Source organism: Eleutherodactylus coqui, chromosome 12 (assembly GCF_035609145.1).
Source record: "Eleutherodactylus coqui strain aEleCoq1 chromosome 12, aEleCoq1.hap1, whole genome shotgun sequence".
Lineage (NCBI taxonomy): Eukaryota > Metazoa > Chordata > Amphibia > Anura > Eleutherodactylidae > Eleutherodactylus > Eleutherodactylus coqui.
The window spans coordinates 63,027,025-63,048,173 of record NC_089848.1 but is presented as its reverse complement, the minus strand read 5'-3'; the positions used below and the strand labels follow the sequence as shown (position 1 = coordinate 63,048,173).

The 21,149-nt window shown below is 46.9% G+C and overlaps 1 protein-coding gene across 2 annotated transcripts in view; it reads right to left on the bottom strand.

The window, feature by feature from the left end:
- OSBPL3 (oxysterol binding protein like 3) overlaps positions 1-16,125 on the bottom strand; it is a 180,993-nt gene extending 164,868 nt beyond the window's left edge. For both annotated transcript variants that reach the window (XM_066585261.1, XM_066585265.1), the window contains exon 1: positions 15,971-16,125. The gene's annotated coding sequence lies outside the window, so the exon portion shown is untranslated. The remainder of the gene's footprint in view (positions 1-15,970) is intronic.
- Between the last annotated feature and the right edge of the window lie 5,024 nt (positions 16,126-21,149).

Below are 21,149 nucleotides of genomic sequence, written 5' to 3'. Positions count from 1 at the left end.
TTATGAAAAAGCAACAATTGCCATAATCATGTGCCAAAACCAAAAAAGGAAGTGGCACTGCTGCTGTCTCAAGCATATACATTTCTCAACAGTCGACGTGTGTACTGTTCAACTTAGAAGGCAAATGCAAAAAAAAAACAAAAAAAAACGGACCCATGCTCATTTTTTCTCCAAGTCTCTTTATGCCAAGTATTACAAGTTAAAGGGGTTGTCCCGCGGCAGCAAGTGGGGTTATACACTTCTGTATGGCCATATTAATGCACTTTGTAATATACATCGTGCATTAAATATGAGCCATAAAGAAGTTATTCACTTACCTGCTCCGTTGCTGGCGTCCCCGTCGCCATGGTGCCGTCTAATTTCAGCGTCTAATTGCCCGATTAGACGCACTTGCGCAGATGGGTCTTTTCCTTTCGGCTCGGTCCGGCAGCAGTGGCGTTCTGGCTCCGCCCCCTTGTACGCGTCATCGTGTAGCTCCGCCTCGTCACGTGTGCCGATTCCAGCCAATCAGGAGGCTGGAATCGGCACATGTGATGGGGCGGAGCTACGCAATGACGCGCACAAGGGTGCGGAGCCAGAACGCCGCTGCTGCCGGACCGAGCCGAAGGGAAAAGACCCATCTGCGCAAGCGCGTCTAATTGGGCGATTAGACGCTGAAATTAGACGGCACCATGGCGACGGGGATGCCAGCGCAGGGAAGGTAAGTGAATAACTTCTGTATGGCTCATATTTAATGCACGATGTATATTACAAAGTGCATTAATATGGCCATACAGAAGTGTATAACCCCACTTGCTATCGCGGGACAACCCCTTTAAACTATGTCCACTTTGGCATTTGAGGATCTATCAGATTTTGAACGCTTTATGCGCTGTTGCTCTCGTGACTTAAAAACAATCGCGGGCAAAACTGTCTCATGGTTATTATAGACGATGATCTCATATTTCACAGAATACATTAAACGCAGGTCAAGGTTTTCAAAATGGGAAGGGGGTGATGTTCTAGATCAATCTTGGCTAGAATTTACTGGAAGTGTTAGTTCTGTCTTGTCTAGGAGTTAAAAACAACATGTTCGAGGTGTTCATCATTCTGCTGCAAGCACATGAACGCTTCAAAGAACTGCAGGTGAGATTTCTTCACAGCTCTGTAGGGTTCGCCGTTTCAGGTGAGACACATTGCATATTTTTTCCACATGCACAAGGGACTTTACATGGCCAGAGATAAAAAAAACCAAAGGCGTCAAGTCCAGGGACCTTGGCATCCATTCTACTGAAATTGTATGCCCAATCATTGCCGAAGATGGGAATGTGGCAAGCCTTCCCAACCTTGGGTTCCGTATGAATAGCCAGAAACGGTCTTCAAATGGAATCCATAGAGGAACTATTGAATTTAACGAGTCAAAAAGAAACTAAGCCTGCAACCGTTGGTCTACATTTCATCTGGTTTCCATCTTTTTTTGGAGGACATCATAGTGTAGTTAAGTGGAAATAGAAAAACTAATTAAGATCAGGGCGTAAACCTTAAATTTAACTTCTCTATTTTATGACGCGTTTCGGGGTAAAACGAAAATTCATCCACTTTTCTCAAATTGGTACATAGCTAGGAGGACTCTTGACATTAGCTGTGTACTTTACCCAGAAAGCTGAGGAAGGGGTTTCTTTATCCCGAAACGTGTTATAAAACAAAGAAGTTGGATTTACAAGGTTTATCTTCAAGTTTTACTTCAATCGAGGAGTGTGTGCCATGACCAAAGTTTTTCTCTTTTCCAGATCAGTACCCACCTTCTATAAATTTGGCGTACTGCTGGATTGGTAGCACCCCCGTAGACATTTCTAGGACCATTTTTTGACTAGCTTTTTGGGCTATACACATTTACCTTTAAGGGAGTGCAACAGAAACTTTTCTCTCTACACCTTTACTACAATGGTGTAGCTGACCAAGAGATGCATTGAGTCACGGCACCAAAGTTGCAGTCAAAGGGTTTCTACAGAGTCTTCTGTTGATAGCAACAGAGTCTGGTAAACATACTGTCAAGGCAGAGTCCTGAGATGTTAATTTTAATTTCTTGAGCCAGGATGTTCTAAGAAGTCTGGAGTTCTAGCAATTTTTTTTAACTCCCCCCCCCCCCCTTTTTTTTTTAATTGGGAAGGGGGCGGTCAAACACCGGAACGTTTCTGAAATAAACTGCTATTGATTGCAGAGGAAATGGTCGCTGCTCTTAAGTATAGTTAGCTATAACTACAATTAAACTTTCTAGCAGTAAAGGTTAGCGCAAGGAAATGTAATAGACACAATGTGACACCATTTCTCAGACATAACCTCACTGTATTCAGGCTACTATTTAAGAGAAAAGGGAAAAAGAAAAAAGTTGTGCTGACACCGTCTTGCACAACGCTCTCACCCCATGGCATGCAACCCAGCTGTGGCCTTTAGCCTCCTTGACAACTTCAAAGCCAACATCCCCTGACATGTTAAATAGGACGCATCGTTAAATTAGCCTTAAACATAGTTCAGCACATGCGATTAACTCCAGAAACAAACAATTCCATAGCGCTGCAAGGGAGACCCGGACTTTCACATCTTGCGGATGACAAACACTAAGCAGATGTAACCTCTGTCGAGACGATGCCAAGACATCAGGTCACCAGCTGGAACATGCAGTGGTCCAAAGTGAGCAAGACGACAATATTCATATATTAGTACATGCTGGTTTTGCTTTTTCTCTGCTAGACCACAACCGCCAAGTTCTTGGTTCGGCTGACTGCTCTTCCGTACCGCATACCCATCCCTGCTCGAAATTCATTACCAGAATTTGGCTTTCTCCGCTAACGTCTCACCCTTGTATAGAATATCTATCTGCTTGAATCCCGATGCCAACTTTGGGAGTGCCTGAAGGCAGTTCAGTTGCTCATATCTAAGAGGCTGTTCCTATTAGGATTCTTGTGTACGTTTAACATATATAATAAACGTACATGAAATAACGTACATCGCTTTAAGTATACTGTACTAGTACATTTTAAAAACTGATAGCCGTACTTTTCTATGGGTTTGTGTTCGTTTTGACATTAAGATTTACACAGTTTGACTCTAAACTTGGTCTTAAAGTTTTGTAGTTGAGTACTTTTTTTTGTATTGAAGCCTTTTATTTTAAGCCTTGGAGGAAGGAATATAGAGCATCTTGCTGAAAGTTGGCGTTTTTCTTATCTTTACAAATAATTAAAGATCGGACTGTTTGATAAAACTTGAAAAATGTCAAAATTCAAACACTGAGCTGGAATTGAGTAGCTGCATAAGAAAGGTTTATCACCAAAAGACATCCATAGTAACATGGTGGCAAGATTTGTGGACCATTTGTGAGAAAATATGAAGAAAATCCACAAGATTTACTGTAAAGCAGCTTGCCAAGATTGTGGGCTTGCCCAAGACCACCATTAATAGCGTTTTCGACGACATCCTGGGGATGAAGGTGGTTTCAGAAACTATCGACTGTTGACTAGAAGATGGTGAGATGCAACACATCAATAGAGAATCTTGAGCTGTTCGGAGCTGACCCAGACGTGTTCTCAAGATGGTTCATAACAGTCGTTGAGACCTGAATCCCCCACTTCCAGCTGGAGTCCTAACAGAGATTCGTGCAATGGAAACACCCCTCATCCCCTTCACCAAAGGCACCCAAGTCAGTGCCCTCAGCTGGGATGGTCATGGAAATGGATTTTTTGGGACTCGGAAGGTGTGTTGGTGATGGACTACCTTCCAAAGGCGGCAAACTGACGGTGGCATACTACACCAACCTACTAAAGCATCCTCTTCCACCAGGACAACATACCGAGCCACAAAGCAGTCATTGCTTCCATTCATAAGTCTGGAGATGAAATTATGCTACACCCACCCATCTGTTCCGATTTGGCACCCTCAGATTTTCATCTCTTACCAAATCAAGAAGAAAAAAAAAGAAAGCTGGGAGGGATACATTTCAAGAAAGAGGAGAAGGGTTTGCAATGCTTCAATATAGACTTCTAAGCCTCCAGTATCTTAGGTTTGGAGCACCGGTGGGTCAAGTGTTTCGACATGTCAGGTAACGATTAGAGATGAGTGAGTATACTCGCTAAGGCACATTACTCGAGCGAGTAGTGCCTTAGCCGAGCATTTCCCCGCTCGTCTCTATAGATTTGTGATCCGGCGGGGGGGCGGGGAGCGGCGGGGGAGAGCGGGGAGATCTCTCTCTCCCTCTCTCCCCCCCGCAACTCACCTGTCACCCGCGCCGGCCCCGAATCTTTAGAGACGAGCGGGGAGATACTCGGCTAAGGCACTACTCGCTCGAGTAATGTGCCTTAGCGAGTATACTCGCTCATCTCTAGTGATGATGTTTTGAAATGAAAAGGAAAAAGCAAAAATATTTCTTTCATAGTTAGGCTAAGAACTTTTGGGACAACCCTAATACATTGATTGCAGTCACCATCCCAGGGTGGGCTTTCTACTAGTCTCAACAATAGCCTTCTGATACATTTAGGAACTTTTTACATCAGTCCTTACCCATAGTTACCATACAGTACTTCCAGCCAATAGCACTTTGCCTGATTTCTCTTCTACAAGACATTATCTGGGTAAAAAACAACCACCAGACCAAGAAAAAAAAAAGAAGCAAAATGGGGGAGTTCTTTGTGCATTACTGGAATCAGACTGTTACACATCCTCAATTTGACAGTTTATACACCAAATTAATCCGATTACCGCTGAGAGATGTTATAAACCTATTGTATCATGAATCTTGCATATAATCACTACCATAACAATAACTGTGTCCATGGCAGCAAGACAATTGAATCCAAGCAAACAAAACCACTTGAATTAGTAGAAAAAAAGAGTCACATTTTACCATCTGTCTCGGTCTCTTACATTAATGTGAATTTGTGGCAACGTTTCATATACATTAATGTACATGAAGCTTAACCTGTGAACTGAAGTCATGGAAGCAGGAAACGGTTTTTCTAGGGAGGATCAAAAACATACCTCAAAGTCTAAAATCTCCCTCATGCGTGACTGAACCAAGAATCCAGTGAGCAGTTCTTAAGAACTTGTCCAAAATACGGTCAAATCAAGGAGTCAGAATTCTAGATGTCTAGGTTTTCGATAAGGAATGCACTCTAAATGACAGAGAGGATGGAAATGAAGAATTTAATCTCCACTACTCAAAAGGATGAAAACAATACAGGCACCCGTCTCCACACACTTTGGGTGCTCTCCTTAAGGAGACACGACACCCCGCTTGACCACGTCACAGGTCTCTCACTAGCCAAGCCAGAAGCCTACTGCAAACTGAGGAGCAAACACCCCGAAACAGCTGTCTGTGTATGATTTTCACTTGGTTTCCTATTCCCAATCATTGTTTTACAGACTTGTTAAAAAGGCGTACATTGATTTGCAGAAATGCTGCCATCCACAATAGGTGGTGCCGCAGAGGTATTGTTCCATCTTGCTTATTTGCAGAGACCCTAAAGTGACAGTGTCAAGGAGGAGGTAAAAGCAAAAGAAATTTCCTGTCGAGGATGCTGTGCTTTTGCGTACTCATCTGCGTATTTTACAGTACAGTTTGCGTCCGCAGTGCATGTTCGTTTGTGCGTGACAAACAAAAACACAACGATTTACACGGCTAATTAGTTGTATTGAGTTCCAGGTGTGTTCGTTTTCCAGCAGAATTCTGAAGTGTTTCACGCATGTTCTTGCCTATTGTTGGACCATTAGCACACCTCTCATTGACTTCTATGGGGACCTTTGGTGCAGAAATGCGCAGAAAAATAGAGAATGCGGCATTTTTTATTTTTCACGACCAAAATGTGTGCGCAATACACGGAAATTAATGGGTTGTATTTCCTGTGTTTTGTGGCGTAAATTATGCAAATACATCTGTGTGTAGTGGGAGAGCTCTTCTCACCAAGACATTAAATGAGAAGCGGTATACATGTATACAACTGACCTTTACAAGGTGCGCGGCGTACAGACTATCCACATCCGTGCTGGTAAAGTAGTCAGGTGATAGTCACAACAAGAACTCAACCTGGTAATTACGGCGTTCTTCTGTAACCAATACGTGTTTGCAAGTCTTCCATTAGTGTTAAGGAGAGTCCCCGAAGAGCTGCTTACTACACTATGAGATTACATGGGTGGGTTCCATCACAGCCGCCGAAAACATTGTGACGGGACCCCTGAACAGAAAGAAGACACTCTCTTGCTTTCATAAAATGGACACCACTCTGATGTTGGTTTTACAAGGGTTCCGTTCGCTCCTTTACATTTGACGTCTAGAATAATGTAGTCGACCATACTATGCTATATCCCAAATATAATGGAAACAAACACCAATGTGACGTCCGTTTCATTGACAGTGAATGGTTCCGTTCAGGGTTTCCTTCACATTACGGTTTTCTACAGCCGGGATGGAATCCCATGATGCAAACCCACAGTGCCGTAGACAAAAAAATTAACAAAATATAGATTTATAAAAATTTCATATAATATTTCATGCAACACTTCCACAATGCTCAATGCAGAAGTGCCGCGGCAGGGATGGCTTTGATGGACTTCAAAGCTTTAGGATATGTTACCATTTGGTGGATTTGCTGCACTTGAAAAATCCATATTAAAAGTCTGCACCATTTGGTGGCATTTTGATGACTATCCACAGCAGATTTCACCCCTTCAACTGAACTAAATTGAAGTTGTGAAATGTACTGGGGATCCACAGAAACAAAAATCCGTGGATTTCAACACAAATTTTGGAAAATCCACCGCAAACCTGCCATGAGAATATACTCTAAGGCCTCATGTCCACGGGGAAAATCAGATCCGCTGCAGATTCTACATGTAGAATCTGCAGCGGGTCCCTCCTGCCCCGCGGACATGAGGGCTGAAAATAGGAATTTAAAAGCATTTACCTTTCCGTAGCGGCCGGCGAAGATCAGCTGTTCCTCACGGCCGGATCTTCATTTTCGGCCGGCGGATGAATTCCTGACGCCGGCGGCACATCGCCGGCACGTCGTCGACGTGCCGCGCGCATGCGCCGGGCACATCCGCCGAGCCGAAGCAAGGGAGATGCAGCCGTGAGGAAGAGCAGAGCTTCGCGGCCCGCTGCGGGTGAGTAAATGCTTTAAATTCCTATTTTAGGTCTCCCGCGGATCCGGACGGCTTCCATAGGCTTCAATAGAAGCCCGCGGGAGCCGTCCCCGCGGGAGACCCGCATGAAAATGGAGCATGGTCCAGATTTTTTCATGCTCCATTTTTTTTAAAATCACTTTTATTGACGATCCGCGGGTATTTATGTACCCGCGGGTGGTCAATGCATCCCTATGGGGTGCGGATCCGCATGCAGGAAATCCGCTGCGGATCCTAAATCCTATTTTCCCCGTGGACATGAGCCCTAAGGCTCTATTCACATGGGTATTGGTCACTGACATATTCAGCGATCTCACTGTCACTATGTGCATTTTACATCAGTTTTTGTGTAATTTCTCTAACTCCATACGCCCGTGTGATTGAGCCCTTAGTTTCTTGTTTCTCGTTTTTTGTGGCAGTTTTTCATGCAATTTTTGAAACAAACCCAGAAGTGCATCCAGTAATTAAAAGTCCTTCATTTATATAAGGGCCTTGTGTGACGCAGAGTGTTAAGGCAATAGTACGCAGTCCTAAGCTCTCGCTCACAACCTGAAGGTTGCAGGTTCATTCTCCGCTTGGTTCAGGTAGCCGGCTCAATGTTGACTCAGGCCTCCTTCCCACGAGCGTGACGGGCTCCGCCGCGTAATATTACGCTGTGAAGCCCGTCACGGCGCCCCCCAGAGCCCCTATACTTACCTGCGGGAGATAGCGTGAAATCGCTTCCCCGCCCACCGCCGCCGCGTCACCGCCCGTCACCGCCCACCACCGCCGCGTCACCGGCCGTGTCACGTGACACGGCCGGCCGCGTCATATGGCGTCATATGACGCGTGGCGGTGGGCGGGAAAGCGTTTTTTCACGCTATCTCCCGCTGGTTACAGCGGGAGATAGCGTGAACGGACGGCTTCCATTGACTGCAATGGAAGCCGTCAGTGCGTACAGCCCGTCCTCACCCGCAGAAAATAGAGCATGCTGCGGGTGAGGACGGGAGAAATCGCAGTGCGTAATTCCGCGGTGGAATTACGCATCGTGAGCATTGTGCTATTAGGTTCAATAGAACCTAATAGCTGCGGGCAACGCAGCGGATTTTCGCCGCGAATTACGCAGCGGAAATTCGTTCGTGGGAAGGAGGCCTCAGAGGTCGGTAAAATTAGGGTAATTACCTGCAGAATAAGTTGGCGCTATACAAATAACAAGTCCCTTTTCCCTTACTATGATTGTTCTCTGTGATTGCTCCGTTACACAAGCATATTCATTTTTGCACGTATATACGTTAATTTTACTGTAGTTTTTGCTCACCGGGCATGCTATTTAGCACACTGAACACAACCACACCCCGATTTAAATGGCTATTTAGCCTAATGAGTTCCAGGGCACCCACGGAATCGGGCAGCGTATTGTGTATCAGGGGAAATAAATTACCTGAAAGCGCTGTGGAATAAGTTGGCGCTATACAAACAAGCCCTTTTCCCCCTTATATTGCCCACTCCCAAAATTTGCTGTTTTTCCACAAAAAAAATCCTGTGTGTGAACCCACCCATTTAGGGGCATAAGGATTAAAATTAAGCAAAAAAATGGATACATTCAAATAAAACACAAATCGTGTATGTGATTGGATTAATCCCTGCCAGACGCAGCTTGTCTCTACTGTAAGGGATGAGTCAGGAGGAGAAACCGCGTGGCAATTATACTGGGTGATAGAAAGTACAGCAAGAACGTTGGAATGTCTGCAATGCCAGAACTGCAGGAAGCTCATACTTCCCATCTCATTTCAGTGAGTGTAATGTATGCAAGGACAGATGTGCACATCATGGAAGCGTGGCGTTACACGGGACAACCAGCGCCTGCTTTTACATGGAGGGATAGTTCACTTCCACAACTTCACGATCGCTGAATAAACTGTTGTGAAGATTTACAAGGACGGACGTATCATCTGTAAAAATAGTCCGGGGATGTGCGGTTCCTTGGCAGGCGCATACTTGAAGATTCAACCACTTCCTATTGCACGCTCATTGGTTGCAGAGTCCACTGAATGCACAGAAACACTCTTTGTACAGAATTAGGAAAAAAAATTTAAAAACATTCCAGCACCGAGAAGTTTTGCTGTACAACTCGTCCTGCAGTTCCATCTCAGGCAGATATGCAAATGATAAGAGTTGTGGGGTGATTAGATGAACGGTCTTGTCACCTGAGGTCCTAAAAGTGGTTCCCCCCTATAAAAGGCTCTCGGAGGCTCCTTGTAACCTCTTCTTCCGCTTGTGTAGAGTTTGTTGACCACTAGACGTCTCTACGACGCAGAGAAGAGATGTCACCCCCGTTACCAGAGTCTGAGAGGGGCGCATTATTGGGATGTGAGAAGCTGGATGGTCGTATCAACGAACTGCCCCCCGCCTGAGCTGTTCTGACCAGACTGTTAGGAGGTGTTGGGACCAGTGGATGTGTGAGGGCACACAAGGTGACCGGGCTCAGGACCGCCAACAGACCACCAGTGATGAGGAGCGCCTGATCGTTCGACAAACATGAGCAGCTGCAACTGCTTCGTTGTCCACCATCCAAAGACAGGTGGCACCATCGTTACAGCCCCCACGTCTGTCGGAACCATTTCCAGGCACTTGGCTGCAGGACATTTGGTCTCATGGTGCCCATTACATGTACAACCTCTGAAACCCACCGTCACAACTGTTTGCAGTGTGTCGTGAACGGCAAAACTGGATGTTACGGAGTGAAACCAGGTTGTCTTCAGAAACTAATCCAGGCTTAGTTTGGGTGCGACAGCTATGTACGTGTCTGGAGACCTCGGGGTGAGCGCCTCAATCCTATCACTGCTGTGGAGTGGCACACTGCCACCTCTACTGGTGTGATAGTCTAGGGGTCATTGCATGCGACAGTCTGTCACCCCTTGTATCACATCTTGTATCCAAGCTAGAGGTGGTACAACAGGGTCCTAGAGCCTCCATGCCCACCCATATCACATCTTGTATACAAGCTAGAGGTTGTACAACAGGGTACTAGAGCCTCCATGCCTGCCTGTATCACATCTAGTATCCAAGCTAGAGGTGGTACAACAGGGTACTAGAGCCTTCATGCCCCCCCGTATCACATTTTGTATCCAAGCTAGAGGCGGTACAACAGGGTACTAGAGCCTCCATGCCCACCTGTATCACATCTTGTATCCAAGCTAGAGGTGGTACAACAGGGTACTAGAGCCTCCATGCACACCTGTATCACATTTTGTATCCAAGCAAGAGGCGGTACAACAAGTTACAAGAGCCTCCATGCCCCCCTGTATCACATCTTGCATCCAAGCTGGAGGCGGTACAACAGGGTACTAGACCCTCCATGCCCACTTGTATCACATCTTGTATCCAAGCTAGAGGCGGTACAACAAGGTATTAGAGCCTCCATGCAAGTCCTCAGTTCTCCACAATAAATTCCCCTTTTGCTCTGATATTGTAATCTCTTACTTATATCAACGTTACAATCACACATGAAAAGTTTCATTCACTTCTGTGAACTTCTAGGTGCTTGACTTCTTTTTACAAAGAGTGAACACTCATCGGTGCGGTTTTTCACTGGTCCGTCTGAACAGTCAGTGCTGCAGCTTTTTGCTCTTCTCTCAAAAATTAACTTTTTACAATTAGCTCCGAATGATTTACACCACTAAAACAAGCTGTACTTTCCCTCCTCAACCCCAGCGTTCCAGCCCCGTGACACTCCCGGCTCTGGGTTGACAGGGAAGTCAGGTGACCGCAACCTACCAATCAGAGGCAGCAACGTCGCGACTCGTTCTCCTGGCACCAACTCTCACATCCTGGATGCCATGATGCCAGGAGTTTGGAATGGTGACACTGTGGCCTCTAATTGGCAGGCAGCGATCATATGACTTCCACCATCAACACAGAACGTGAGAATTGTGGGGCTGCAGTGCTGGAGCCACAAATTGTTTGAATCAAATTGAAAGAGGTTAATTTTTATCCGTAAATCAACTTTAGAAAAAAGTAGCTCCAAAATTGTTCTTCATCTGGCCCTGCTGACATACTGATCATATACGCGGCCCGCGGCATATATGTGGCATGAGACAACGAGGTAAGTGACTCAGCTTGTTCATTAAGTTCCTGACATAGCAAACTGAGAAAACGTTGACCCGGCAATGCTCTGTGCGTAGAGTCATAAATATTCCATCTAGTTTCCATCCACTAAGTGCTCACCAACCAATTAGCCATTCAGGTAACGGCAGAGGACAGGTAACCAAGGCTTCTCGAAAAGGTCTACTTGTGACAAGCCAAGTCTTCACCAGCAAGTGTCACCCTGAATCTTAGCAAATAGGAGCCACAGCAGCAAAGGAACAAGCAAGGGTAAAATATTCATGACGGGTAACATGGCTCCGTTACAAATCGCTCTACACCGAAAATCCACTCCGGTTACCAATGTAGTTACCTATACTGGACTGATGGGTTATTGAGAAGGGAGAACTCCGGGAGACAGGAAGTCCCTACTGGACACCCTACCCTTATCGCACAACATCAAGACAAACTTACCTCTTCTTGCTTGAGCTCTGGGGATCGGGCCATCACATTCTTCTAGTAGCATTTATCAAAACCCACCAGAAGGAGGGGCCCTTAAGGCCGCTTACACACGGGCGATAAAATTGTGCGATTTTCTAACGATGCTTTCCCATGGGTTCCGTCACTTTAGCGATATTTTGTAGGCTGCTACATTGCGTGAGAAAAAAAATCGTGGTATGCTCTATAGTCACAAATTGTGATGTTTTGTAGCCCATGTTTCCCTATGAAGCCTTCCATTGGGTTGCATTCCATGAAATCGTAGTTTTTGTGCGGTGCAACTTTAACTGTAGGAAGTCCTGTTTCCCCTAAAATAAGCCCTAGTTGCATGTAAATAGAAATATCATACATTACCTAACAGGCGCTGCCCGCTCCACCGCACTTCTAACCCAGGAGTTCCGCTGCCGCTTCCTGGTTAGGAGGTAAATAAATCCCGCCTTCAGGAAGTGCTGCCTCTGACTGCTCAGCCAATCAATGCAGTGTTTGATGAACCAATCACAGCCATTCAATTCAATGGCTGTGATTGATTCATCGAGCGCTGCATTGATTAATTCTCGAGCACCGTGGCTCAGCCAATCACAGCCATTGCATTGAACCAATCACAGTCATCAAATTGAAAGGCTGGGATTGGTTCTCGTGCGCAACGGCTCAGCCAATCAGCTGCCACTTCCTGGTTAGGGGGGCATAAATCCCGCCTTCAGGAAGCGCTGGCTGATTGGCTGAGCCGTGACACACAAGAACCAAATCACAACCATTCAATTTGATTGCTGCGATTAGTCCATCGAGCGCTACAACTCAGCCAATCACAGGCACTGCATTAAACCAATCACAGCCATCGAACTGAATAGCTGTGATTGGTTCTCGTGTGCCACGGCTCAGCCAATCATAGCCATTCAATTTAATGGCTGTAATTGGTTCAATGCAATGGCTGAGATTTGTTCTCGAGCACCACAGCTCAGCCAATCACAGCCATCGAATTGAACGGCTGTGATTGGGTCTCGTGCGCCATGGGTCAACCAATCAGTCAGCGCTTCCTGGAAGTGAGATTTATGAAACCCCTAACCAGGAAGTGACGGCTGATGACTGCCAACAAGTGTGCCAACAAGTGTGCCAGAGATTCGGGAGAAGTGCAGCGGAGCAGACAGCGCCAGTTAGGTAATTTTTATTTTATTTTTTTAATGCAGCTAGGGGTTATTTTTGGGGTAGGCTTATATTTCAAGCATCCCCCGAAAATGCCGATGAGAGCGCTACAAAACCGTGATATCGCCGCAAGGAAACAGTGATATCGCACAGAAATCATGGGAACACAGCTGTGATAGAGCTGTCACTCGCGTGAAAGAGGCCTTAAGGAGATAAACACTAACAGGGCCCAGTTTAAGAGAGTACTTATGTATGGCAAAAGACTCACCGACGTGCCAATTACATGGAAAAAAACAGCTAACTACATTGGCTCCTCCCTCTTTAAGGTGTGTCGGCTATGGGCAATCCCTACTTCCTAAAGAGTCCCAGAACATAAGCGGATTACAAGGTGTCCTCCTCCTGGGATCTGCAGGGATCAACAGTAGTCTATGGGGAAATCCGGCCAGAAGGGTCTTTCTTCACCAGTCGTTAAAATGTCCTTAAGGAACAAAGATAAAGCACGGTAACTGGCGTGTGTTTAAAGGGGATGTCCAGGATGTTCACTACTGATTGGTAGGCGTCCACCGCTCAGGTTTCACCCATTGATCAGCTCTTTGCCGGCCACCATCAGTGCAGATAGCGCTGGAAGCTGATAGCGCTGTCAAAATAGCAGTAACCTGGATTGGTACTGCGGGTACAGTTCCAGTTAAATTCAATCAGAGCTGCGCCTGCAGTACCAACCCTGGCCACTACAATAAGGACAGCGCTATCTGCTTCTAGCTTAGTCCACACTGATAATGGAGCCGGCAAGCAGCTGATCGGTGGGCTTCCGGAGCGGCAGGCATGCACTGACCCACTAATGATCACCTATCCTGGAGTAACGTTTCTTTTTTTTCCATTTTCCATTTCCTGCAGTCATTCATTTCCTAGGGCTCCTTCCCACGCGCGCGTGGCGACAGCGTACTGCGTGCCGTACCTAATCTGCCATAGGCTCCCATGTTGCCGTTCACACATATTGAGCGAAATACATGTGCAATAAAAGTTGGTAACATGGTCTATCTTGGCGCGTATTACGCACGCATGACAAGATAGGGCATGGCGTTTGGCGACATGCAGCAAGCACATAACATCATTGCGTACCGCGCACATGTCCCTCGCGGGTGACACGCAGTGAATTACCCTCAAGTGAAGCCGCCCTTAAAAGGGATTTACCAGATACATTTTTTTTTTGGGGTGGGTGGGGGGTTAATGAAATGCGCGGGACTATACACAAATATGCCCGTATGAAGGAGGACCTAAAAGTATTTTTTTTAAAGCATACGCTACTTAAATGTCCCGCTGTTCCAGCACATTCAGTCCGGTCTGATGCCGCGGTCACGTCCGCATAAAACAGCACATGTTAAAAGTGGCAGCGCCGAAGCAGTAGGACACACAAGAGGAGAGGACACTTTTTTTTAACTTTGGGTAATTCTGTATTTTTTGTGAATGCCAATTATCTCCATGTTTAATTCATTTTGCCTGGAATAGCAGGGCCGCACGGCGAGCTGACAGCTGTCCTCGCCGGCACACAAGCCTCTTATTCCCAGTAGGTGACTGCTCCCTTGTGCTGATCTACAGTCCGGCTTTGTAGTATTTCCTACCGCGGCGTCCAGCGCCAGCATTTCCTCCGAGACGACTGAAGATGTGCAGGCGAGTCCAGCGAGCTGCCATCACATCTCTGGTGCGAAGCGGCCAAAAATAACAGATTCTGCCCCAAATTCCCTCCATGACTGACAGAGGGGAATTGCGCGGGGCCGTTATCTTCTACGGATACAAACGCAAGTCGGAATTAGAAGAATCCTGACGATTTTGGTCTATGATCGGGACAACCTGCGCCCCTCGCCGTCTGCCTGCAAAACCCAAAACGCTTCTTTGTAGTCGTTAACTCATTCCTTGCCAGTGCAAACACGCCCATGGCGTTCGCAACGTATTAAGCTGGATTCACGCGCGGCGTATTTAGACTTTCTGCAACGACGTACGGTACGCCACATGTCAACGGCGTTTACAAACCCCCATTCATGCTGTATGGGGGGTCTGCACGTTGTCCTATATAGTGGATTTAACCGACAGTATTGCGAGCGGCGAATACGATAGCGAAAGCTGCACACTATAACAAGCGTGCATTTAGGCCGGCGTCACACGGGCGTATTTGCAAGCACAAAATTTGCGTGCGCAGAGAATAGCGCCTATTGATTTCTATGGGTTTGTTCACCTTTCCGTATTTTACGCACGCATTCTGATCGCGCAAGAATAATTATTAAAAAACGCATGCTGTTTTTCGCACCAAAAATACCCCTAAAAAAGGGCATTTCCCACGCGCAAATGAACATGCCCTGCGGACGCAAAAAGTACCGTATAATACGCCATTCTACAAAAACATAGCGCTCAGGCACGCGCAAATGCCCTTGTGCCTGTGTGAAGACGGCATTACCATCGTTTTTTTTTTTTAAATACACAATGTACCGTAACGAGCGCGGTCTTCTTGCGTCACTTATGTACCTGATCAGAATTCCGTACTCACGGAGAACAAAACATTAAAAGTGAGAAGTGACCCCTCCACCCTGTTCGACAGTCAATACCCCCCCCCCCCCCCTCTATTAGGCTGCGTTCACATATGGCGTTCTTCGTTACCGTTTTCACATCTACTTAAAGAAAAAAAAACGCAGCCTTTGCCGGACCGCGCCATTTTAATAGATTGGCTTGCCAGGTTTAGTAGCCATTTGTTCCGTGCCATTAAAAACTGGGCAACGGTCTTCCAGCCCCTGCGGGCACCAGCGACAAAACTACAGACGGCGGAGAGCTGAATGCATATAACGTATCGTAACGATCGCCAAATCAGTGATCGCTGGAAGAACAATCCCAAACTGTCAGTCCATAGAATTGTGCAAAAGTATCCAGTGCTTCAATCATCAGTGCACAGATCATACCTGCAGGGGGCGCAGCAATGATGGGAGTACTACTCCAAGGAAACCGTCCGCTAATCCGTAAGTATATGCACACCTCCCAATACTCCGGGTGATAATCCCCGACCTGAGATTAGGTCACCCATCCCTCTTAGTCCCCGATCCGCTGTCTAGCCCCGAGGAAGGAATGATCGTCTTACCTGTCTGTGATCAGGCGTCATGTAATCTCCCTTTCCGGCCGCGGAGTTAGAGAAGCGGCTCGGGGCGCCTCTCATCACCGGGACGGACGCCGCGCAGCTGCCGCACTTTGCCCGCTGCCGCCGCCGCTGCTGCACATTGAACTTCTTCCCGTACAGCCAGGTTCGGCGCGGAGGCTCCTCCCCCTGCTGTGTATCTGAGCCGCCAGGGGGCGTGGCCTCCACGTGATTGGCAGGCTGCTCCAGAGCAGGCCGCGCCTCGTTTCCGACACGTCACGTGGGTGCGGCGGCGGCAGGTGTAGCGGGCGCTGCATGTCACTGTCACAGGATGTCCCTCGTTCTCCGTGACATGTGCAGCTCGGAGACGCGGGAGGGGGCAGAAACTTACAGGAGCCGACAGGACGGGACAGCACTTGGCTCCGGCAGAGTCTAGTAGGCATTGTAGAATGCATTACATAAGTAATGCAGTGTACTATCCCAGCCAATCGCAGCTTCAGATCCCCTTGAGCGACTAAAAAATTGCATTAAAAAAAAAGTTCAATAAAGTTTATTTGAAAAGAAAATGCAGTTTGAGGGCTTATTCAGGCGACCATATATCGGCCGGGTATTCACACCAGCCAATATACATCGTCTCTCTCTGCAGGGGGAGGAGGCTGGAAGAGACGAGAGCAGTGCACTGAGCTCCCGCCCCCTCTCCGCCCCTCAGCACTATTTGCAATGGGAGGGGGCGGGACGGGAACGGATCGCTATTGATTTCCACTCGCGGGCACAGGAAAGCGATTTTGCATTCCATGCTGTGGCAGGCATTTGATATGGAATCCGGGGGCAGACGCTGGCCTCAGCCGTGGGCATTGGCCCTCAGAATACAGCGATGCGGATTCAATTAGTTTTGCTTAAAAACATGTTTTTATTTTGCAAAAGTTGTAAAAAATATAAACTAGGTATTCTGCCGATTCAGATAGGAAAACGATCATGTTAGTCTTACTAAATAGTGAACCGCGTGAGAATAAAAGCTAAACACAGTAGTGACATTTCTGGGGATGGGGTCCATCGCCCCCCATAAGTACCCCAGAATAGTGGCATTAAAAATACAACTTGTTCCCCCCCCCCCCCCCCCCCCCCCCCCAAAAAAAAGCCCTTATACGGCTATGTCAACAAATTATAGCTCTTGCAATGCAACAATAAAAATGGTGCAACACCCCAAAGGGATGACCCCGGACACTTGACTACTGTGCAGAGCTGGGAGGGATATGTGTTGGCTTGTCAGGGCGGCACTTACCAGGCTCTGGTCCCTGAGGGATGACACGTAGCCAAGGCCAGAGCAGGATAGCAGGTCAGCTTCAACACAACTAGGATAAGAAGTGCCAATAAATGTATTGATGGGGTAGTAGTACTTATCACTCGTGACGCCACCGTTCCCACACACGGGTATGCTACCTGGCGGAGAAAAGAACACAGATACTTGTGTATAGTACCTCAGGTCCCCAGGAAAGGTTGAGGTCCGGTATAACTTTAAGATTTAACTTTACAAAACAGGTATTCAAAGTAAGGCAGGTACAATTCACTTTCAACGCCAGCAGGCTAGAGCTCAGAGGTCAAGGAGGATACACAGGATGAATACGGTCCTACAGTCCATGTTATCTGTACAGCACCACTCCTGGACTGTGAGTACTACAGAGGAGGGAGGGGTCACTCCACAGACTCTTTGGCAGACAATTATTGACAGGAAGGCTTAAACAAGTATCACCCCGCATGGCAGGCGAGTGGGTGTGTGAGTAGCGTACCTCTGTGCGGTGATCCGGACTTCAGACGGTCGCACAGGAAAAACCCGACGTATGAACTGGTACCTGTGCAATGGGTTCCTCTATACAGAACTAATTTTGATTGCTCTCTCTCTGATGGTGGGACTCACTCTATTCACATCCAGACTTCACTCGCTACAGGATATCGCTCCTCTTCCTCCATCTTCACCTACATGGAAGCTGAAGGTGCTGCCATGTGGCTCTGTGTTTGCACTTTCTCAGGACTCCTGAAGATTGACCCTTTCCTGCTCTCAAGCACTCCTATTTATACCTTCACTTACACCACATGACATGACAAACTGATACCTCTACATGCAGGCAATCATTTTATTAGGCTGGGTTCACACACGGCGGATTCCCGTCGGAAATCTCGCGGTTTGGCCGCAGCAAAAACAGCGAGATTTCCGCCGGGAGAACCGCCGCGGTTTAAGCCACGGCGGCTTTGAAGCGGCCCGGCCGCTCGCTCTTTCGCTGCGGCTGGCGCTCCCATAGAGGAGTGCGCGGCCGCAGCGGAATGAAAAAAAGAATGGACATGCTGCTTCTTTTGAAACCGCGGCTGCGGTCGCCGCAGCCGCGGTTTCAACCGGATTTACCGCAGCGGATTAGCCGTCCCGTGTGGACAAGATTTCTGAGAAATCTCATCCACATGGCTGGCTAATCCCGGGATTAGCGGCCGCGGGCGGATCTGCTGCGGCAAAACCGCGGCAAATCTGCCCTGTGTGACCCTAGGCTTAGAGTTAACTCTCAAGCGCTGCAGCTGGGCAACACACACACTGGATATGACAAGACAAGCCTTGCACAGGGCATCTACATAGGACAAAATATGTATGATATTTATTGTGGGCCACCACAATGGCTTCATCCTTAGGCTACATTCACACGGGCGAGCGCGATATCAGACCCAGCAACCCTGCCCGATCTCGTGCTTGTCAAAGTGCATTTCACATAAAGTTGCCGCATACACACAGCAAGATTCTTTTCAGCCCATTCTGTGTGCGCTCTCCCATAGAGATGAATCAGAGACCACGCACACAGAGCCGGCCGTAAAGAATGGGGCCCCCTGTATGACACGCAGCTCCCTGGATTCCCCGTTCCATCACCTTTGAGCCTGGTAACATAGTTTAACCGCAGACGGATAACTTGCCAATTGGTGGGGGTCTCACTTTTATACTGAACAGAACGTAGCATAGATGACTAGGAAAGTTTAAAGCCGTGGCACACTATGGTATTTCGGCCACCGTTTTGCGTCCATAATACGGAATTGCATTTCACCTGACCACGGGCCAACAGAATCTAACTCAGAGAGTCATACATTCCTATGATGGTCAGAGTTCGGGTCAGGAGACTCATGGTCAGGCTGGGATACACTTCTGAACTACGGATGCAAATCGGCGGCCGAAGTACCGTATGGTGTCACCGGCCTAATACTGTGTGAGCACAACCTTAGACAACCATCAGAACACATTTTATGAGTGATCAATGCAGAAGTCCAAAGGCTTCATTTACTTCTTTCTGCATTTGTACATCCTGCAGAAACCACACTGGATTTGCATCTCACTCACCCAAGTATCACAGCTACATTCTTTATTCAAATAACACGCTTTCAGTTAATACAAATGATGTAGATAATTTATAGATAGGGAAATATACTGAGATTTGCCAACCGGAGTGTATTATAGTGTGGTATTAATGCCGCTGTACACTACTCACATTATAGTGCTATACAATGCTCACCTAGTACCACCATACAGCATCCAAGTTACCAGCGGTTCCCACATAACAGGGCTGTGCGGTACCTGCATTATATATCATGCCCATAACCTATGTATTATATAGCGCGTGCCTACACAACTATCCATATCATGGTAGAGAGGCTAGAACAAGTTATAGAAGTTGTTTCCATTGACACAACCGATGTCAAAAATGTGTGTTTTAGGCCTCGCTCTCACGGACAACAAAGTCGCGTTGCGGCAAAGCTACAAATCGCATGTATGTGAAGCCCATGCTTTCCTATGGGTTAATTCACATGTCCAATGTTTTGTAGCATGCGAAAACCCGACACAAAAACCTTGTGGGTCCGGCGATATGCACGCGATTCATGAGGTTTTGTAGCCCATGTTTCCCTATGGAGCCTTCCTCTCTGTTGCATCGCATGAAAACGCGGAAATCGTACTGTCAAAGCCATAACCTAAGCCCTAACTGCAGGAAACATTTTTAAAAAAAGTATACATCCCCTTAGAAGCACTGTCATCTCCGACGCATCTTCTCCCCGGGTCCCCGGCACTATTCTTGTTCTTCTCTTCTGGACGGGGATTGAAAGATTCCCGCCTCCTACAAGCTCTGCCTCTGATTGGCTGACACTTAGCCAATCACAGCCATTCATCAGAGCGTTGCCTCTGATTGGATAAGCGTCAGCCAATCGCAGCCAACGCTTTCAGGAGTTGGAGATTTTTGAATCTTTGGCCAGAAGAGATGAAGAACAGTGTCGGGGACCGGGAAGAAGCTGCAGCAGAGCCCCAGGCAACACTTCTAAAGTGATGTATACTTTTTAAAATTTCTTTCTGCAGCTAGGTTTGTAGCACCACATGCGACTTTGTAGTGCTATTTTCTCGCGGTGATGATGTGTCGCCTGTGTGAACGAGGCCTTAGGCATATGTTCAGGTGGCATCTGTTAGCAAACATTTGGCAATGCTGGGGCATGCTAAAAATAAATGTATAACATGGTATATTTATTTTTTAACATGGGTGCATATGGGCTATGATTGTATATACACTGAATGGAAAGCATAACTGTGATATGAACATAACTCTACCGTTACTTATCCATAGTTCCTGCCATTGGTGTTCATAGGTGATAATAGTAATGGATCAGCTAGGGCTGTCTGCTATTTGTAGAACTACAAGTCCCAATGCTCCCAGCAATACAAATTAGCAGATTCACTGCGACTGTTATGTATATTGCAGTCACTTCCAAGCAGTGCAGCCTCCTGTCTGATGCTTATCAGGCACCATACTGATGTTGAATTGTCCCTTCTTTTTCTTTCACTATTCTGTGCTATCAATCCCATGATACATGAACACAACATCACATTACTGGTGGAGCCTGTACCATCTCTGCCTGTTGGGAGGACTCTTTAATTATAATTACCTTTTATACCCACCTAAATAAGCTACAGACCATAAGTATACAGCTGTGATCTCCTCTATTATAGCTGTGTGAGAGGAGTTTCTGTGTTCCCCTCTAAAGAGCTTGTATGGCAGGGTACTTCACACAGGAATTATGCTGACTGACTTTCTGAGAGAACATAAAGTCAAGTAATTGTCAGAATGAGATCACATGACCCACTCGAGGCGAAGAATTTCGGGAAGTTTCAGATAGA